Source organism: Oncorhynchus masou, chromosome 22, assembly GCF_036934945.1.
Source record: "Oncorhynchus masou masou isolate Uvic2021 chromosome 22, UVic_Omas_1.1, whole genome shotgun sequence".
Taxonomy (NCBI): domain Eukaryota; kingdom Metazoa; phylum Chordata; class Actinopteri; order Salmoniformes; family Salmonidae; genus Oncorhynchus; species Oncorhynchus masou.
The window spans coordinates 18,896,884-18,902,883 of NC_088233.1; positions in this window are offsets into that span (position 1 = coordinate 18,896,884).

The window sequence follows — 6,000 nt, forward strand, 5'->3', positions numbered from 1 at the left end:
TGGAATGGCTGCAGAGGTATTGACCTAAGCATTGGTGGCCACACTGGGCTGAGGTGGGGAGGGATGTGAGGGAGTAGAGACTAGAGAGACTACTGTGCAGAGACTTTATCAGCAGGTTTAGCGAACCCTGAATTATGTGTAAAATAAAACACAAATGTGTTTGGTTCAAACCTGGCTCTACTCGAAAATAACATCAACATGGCACGGCGCAGAGCACTAGGGGGCAAACACCTAGACGGAGCAGAGTGAGGGAGACAAGGCGCACACAGCAACCCACACAACAGCCATTCCACACAAGTTTAATGACACCTCTGGCTCCACAATATATTCCAGTCATGCCCATCGATCGTCAGCCATAATCAGTACTTAATCAGAGCATCTCAGAGTCTTCTGGAGTGATTATACGCACTGGGCCTAGGCACAAGGGCACAGAATTGGCTGAGGGGGAAGAGATGGGAGGTAGAGGGGGAAGAGGTGATATTGTCATAATAGCCCTGCTCTCCCTTTGTGCCATTACCAAGCCCATTCAGGCCCAGACCCCCAAAATCAGCCTTTATGGTTCCGAGGAGTATTATTACAACACCAAACCGGCATTGTGTACATTGTGCCAATCTGAGTAGTAGCACTTTGATCTATTTTTTGAAGACCTGTTCAATTAGGGCTTTTATTAATATGGGGGTTCATATAAAATGGTATAAAAAAACAGCAACTGGAGAGAGAGGAGCAGGAGAATTGACCTCAGAACCACAAGGACTCTTGTTGTGTTCTGGCTCGCTCTGAATGTCTCCAGGCCTGCAGCACAGTAGTTCTCCCCCTCTGTGTTCCTGTTCAGGGATTGCTGGCAGGAGTTAAAGGAACAGAGCCGTGTCCACAACAGCAGGCCGCATGTGTGGCTTTAACCTCCAGTCTTCCAGACAGTGAATTCCAGATGGATTCCAGTTGAGGTTGGGCAGGCTGGGGACTGGGCTGGGGACTGGGCTGGGGACTGGGCTGGGGACTGGACTGGGGAGGAACTCAGAAGTGAAAGGCCTTCTCTTTGGGCTCGGAGCCTTGGACTTCCATCACATCAAATCAAATCAAGTTTATGTGTCACGTGGCGCGAATACAGCAGTGAAATGCTTACTTACAGGCTCTAACCAATAGTGCAAAAAAAGTTAGGTAAGTAAAGAAATAAAAACAACAGTAAAAAGACAGTGAAAAACAGTAGCGAGGCTACATACAGACACTGGTTAGTCAGGCTGATTGAGGTAGTATGTACATGGTTAAAGTTACTATGCATATATGATGAACAGAGAGTAGCAGTAGTGTAAAAAGGGGTTGGCGGGTGGTGGGACACAATGCAGATAGCCTGGTTAGCCAATGTGCGGGAGCACTGGTTGGTCGAGCCAATTGAGGAAGTATGTACATGAATGTATAGTTAAAGTGACGGGGGGGGGGGGGGGTCTTATGGCTGCTCAGGAGTCTTATGGCTTGGGAGTAAAAACTGTTGAGAAGCCTTTTTGTCATAGACTTGGCACTCCGGTACCGCTTGCCATGCGTTAGTAGAGAGAACAGTCTATGACTGGGGTGGCTGGGGTCTTTGACAATTTTTAGGCCCTTCCTCTGACACAGTCTGGTGTAGAGGTCCTGGATGGTAGGCAGCTTAGCCCCAGTAATGTACTGGGCCGTACTCACTACCCTCTGTAGTGCCTTGCGGTCGGAGGCCGAGCACTTGCCTACCAGGCAGTGATGCAACCAGTCAGGATGCTCTCGATGTTGCAGCTGTAGAACCTTTTGAGGATCTCAGGACCCATGCCAAATCTTTTTAGTTTCCTGAGGGTGAATAGGCTTTATCGGGCCCTCTTCGCGACTGACTGTTGGTGTGTTCGGACCATTGTAGTTTGTTGGTGATGTGGACACCAAGGAACTTGAAGCTCTCAACCTGCTCCACTACAGCCCATCGATGAGAATGGGGGCGTACTCGGTCCTCCTTTTCCTGTATTCCACAATCATCTCCTTAGTCTTGGTTATGTTGAGGGATAGGTTGTTATTCTGGCACCATCCGGCCAGGTCTCTGACCTCCTCCATATAGGCTGTCTCGTCGCTGTCGGTGATCAGGCCTACCACTGTGGTGTCGGCTGCAAACTTAATGATGGTGTTGGAGTCGTGCCTGGCACGCACCCTTGGGGGAGCTCCAGTGTTGAGGATCAGTGTGGCAGATGTATTGTTACCTACCCTCACCACCTGGGGAGGCCAGTCAGGAAGTCCAGGATCCAGTTGCAGAGGGAGGTGTTTAGTCCCAGGATCCTTTGCTTAGTGATGAGCTTTGAGGGTACTATGGTGTTGAATGCTGAGCTGTAGTCAATGAATAGCATTCTTACATAAGTGTTCCTTTTGTCCAGGTGGGAAACGGCAGTGTGGAGTGCAATAGAGATTGCATCATCTGTCGATCTGTTTGGCGATATGCAAATTGGAGTGGGTCTAGGTTTTCTGGGATAATGGTGTTGATGTGAGCCATGAGCAGCCTTTCAAAGCACTTCATGGCTTCGGACATGAGTGCTACTGGTCTGTAGTCATTTTGGCAGGTTGCCTTTGTGTTCTTGGGCACAGGGACTATGGTGGTCTGCTTGAAACATGTTGGTATTACAGACTAAATCAGGGACATTTTGAAAATGTCAGTGTAGACACCTGCCAGTTGGTCAGCACATGCCTGGTAATCCGTATGGCCCCACAGCCTTGTGTATGTTGACCTGCTTAAAGGTCAAGTCGGCTACGGAGAGCGTGATCACACAGTTGTCCGGAACAGCTGATTCTCTCATGCATGCCTCAGTGTTGCTTGCCTCGAAGCGAGCATAGAAATGATTTAGCTCGTCTGGTAGGCTCGTGTCACTGGGCAGCTCACGGCTGTGCTTCCCTTTGTAGTCTGTAATAGTTTGCAAGCCCTGCCACATCTGACGAGCGTCGGAGCCGGTGTAGTATGATTCAATCTTAGCCCTGTATTGACGCTTCGCCTGTTTGATGGTTCGCCGCAGGGCACAGCAGGATTTCTTGTAAGCTTCCGGATTAGAGTCCCGCGCCTTGAAAGCGGCAGCTCTGCCCTTTAGCTCAGTGTGAATGTTGCCTGTAATCCATGGATCCTGGTTGGGGTATGTACGTACAGTCACTGTGGGGGCGATGTCCTCGATGCATTTATTGATAAAGCCAGTGACTGATGTGGTGTATTCCTCAATTCCATCGGAAGAATCCTGGAACATGTTCCAGTCTGTGATAGCAAAACAGTCCTGTAGTTTAGCATCTGCTTCATCTGACCACTTTTTTATAGACCGAGTCACGGGTGCTTCCTGCTTTCATTTTTTCTTGTAAGCAGGAATCAGGAGTATAGAGTTGTGGTCGGATTTACCAAATGTTGTGAACATTACCTGGCTGTTGATCAGTTGACTGAAATACCTCTGTCTGGTCTGAGGAGAAAAGACGTCCTTGGCTTATTTCTGGAGAGTCTAATCATACATTTGGCCATGGCTCTCTCCATCTACATAATTAAGCCAATGTCTCAGCACAATTCATCTCAGAAGTAAGTTGAATATGAAGCTGATGTTTAACTTTAATGTAACATTTTTGGCAATTAATTAGAGTTATTAATTATTTTGAAACTTTCTCCATGGTTGTGTATTAAGTCCGATCATGAAACTGAAGTTGTAACATATACAATTCACGCAATAAATAACAATAAAATTAAATATATTTGTTTATTTTTCTGAAAATACAGATTCAATAGTCCTTTACACTTTTGAGGGAACTTGAAACCCAATCAGCTCTCCTTTCGGAGTCCTGGCAGAGCTGTCAACTGTCATGAGAATTTTCATTCCCAATGATAATAACTGACAATCAATAGCTCTGACCAATCCCCGAGATCTGTAAGACCATGGGTTTAATAATAATTAGTCAAATACTCAGTTTATGCAAAAAGATAGTACAGTTTATCCAGAGAACGTTCTAAAGTCCATTATACAAAGACATCCATTTTATAGCTGCGCACATACTTCCACACAAACAGTAGGTATCCTACGCACATACTTCCACCCAAACAGTAGGTGAGTTTTATCTCTATAGTTCTCACCACTGTGTATCACTGCCCAGCCGACAGGTCCATTCCCCCGAGATTAGGGAAACCTTGAGAAGTACTCCCTATGCTCTCATAGGTTCCTCAGAGTTCCTGCCAGGTCGGTTCAAACAGTTGAATTGCTCTTCTGTATTTTCTTAGGCACACACACATTTCTCTCTCTCCCAGTCCAACCTAATTGTTCTTCGGTATTTTCTTAGGCACACACACATTTCTCTCTCTCCCAGTCCAACCTAATTGGACTTATGTTTAATACTTCAATTATTCCTTATACATGCAACATAAACTATACGCCCTAATGGTTACGTTTCAGGGTAGAATTATTTAATCATTACCTTTAAACTTATCAATTAGTTTATCACGACCCTCCCAGGGAAGCAGCGCTGGTTAGCCTATCTGACAGACAGATGGACAGACACGGGATTCACACACACAGACACTTATCAGGTGGACCCAGAGGAGAGGAATGTACGCTCAGGATAACTGATCTGTAAGGAGAGGAGGATCAACACCTCTCCCAGTCCTTTCAAACTGTTGAAAGGGGAAAGGGGGATTCCTTGTCAGTTGTACAACTGAATGCATTCAACTGAAATGTGTTTTCCGCATTTAACCCAACCCCTCTGATTGGAGATAGTAAGAGATCTGGGAGGGGACTCTTATCCCTCTTGGCTTGCAAATAGTACAAAAATGGATTGCCACAGAGTCCAGTCCTTTACCCTTTTGTGAATCAATGCCTGATAACATCCCTGAGGACCCCTGCCTTTCAGTGCCTCAAAGCCTATTATGTAAAGCTGCAATGACTAATATGAGTAAATTGCATCTCAATGACTTTCAAAAGAACAACAACATATGTATTTGCACAAAGTTAATTGAGAGGTCAAAAGCTGAATTTAAGCCTAAAAGTTTTTTTGCTGTAGAGTTGAAGAAAATTGATCTTGCTCATATTTGAAGTATTACCTCAAACAGAGCTCTCCAACAGTTTGCCCTCAAAAAGTCCATCAATGCCTTCTTCTTGGCAGGGCTGGCACAGTTCCTTCATTGTGAGCAAATAATCGGTGTAGTCAGCCCTCCTCAAGTGCAATAAGCATTGCGTGGACTGGCAACATGCATGGCTGACAACAATGAGCACTGTGTGGACTGGCATCATGCATGGCTGACAACAATGAGCACTGCGTGGACTGGCATCATGCATGGCTGACAACAATGAGCACTGCGTGGACTGGCATCATGCATGGCTGACAACAATGAGCACTGCGTGGACTGGCATCATGCATGGCTGACAACAATGAGCACTGCGTGGACTGGCGTCATGCATGGCTGACAACAATGAGCACTGCGTGGACTGGCATCATGCATGGCTGACAACAATGAGCACTGTGTGGACTGGCATCATGCATGGCTGACAACAATGAGCACTGCGTGGACTGGCATCATGCATGGCTGACAACAATGAGCACTGCGTGGACTGGCATCATGCATGGCTGACAACAATGAGCACTGCGTGGACTGGCATCATGCATGGCTGACAACAATGAGCACTGCGTGGACTGGCGTCATGCATGGCTGACAACAATGAGCACTGCGTGGACTGGCATCATGCATGGCTGACAACAATGAGCACTGTGTGGACTGGCATCATGCATGGCTGACAACAATGAGCACTGCGTGGACTGGCATCATGCATGGCTGACAACAATGAGCACTGTGGACTGGCATCATGCATGGCTGACAACAATGAGCACTGTGTGGACTGGCACCATGCATGGCTGACAACAATGAGCACTGTGTGGACTGGCACCATGCATGGCTGACAACAATGAGCACTGCGTGGACTGGCATCATGCATGGCTGACAACAATGAGCACTGCGTGGACTGGCATCATGCATGGCTGACAACAATG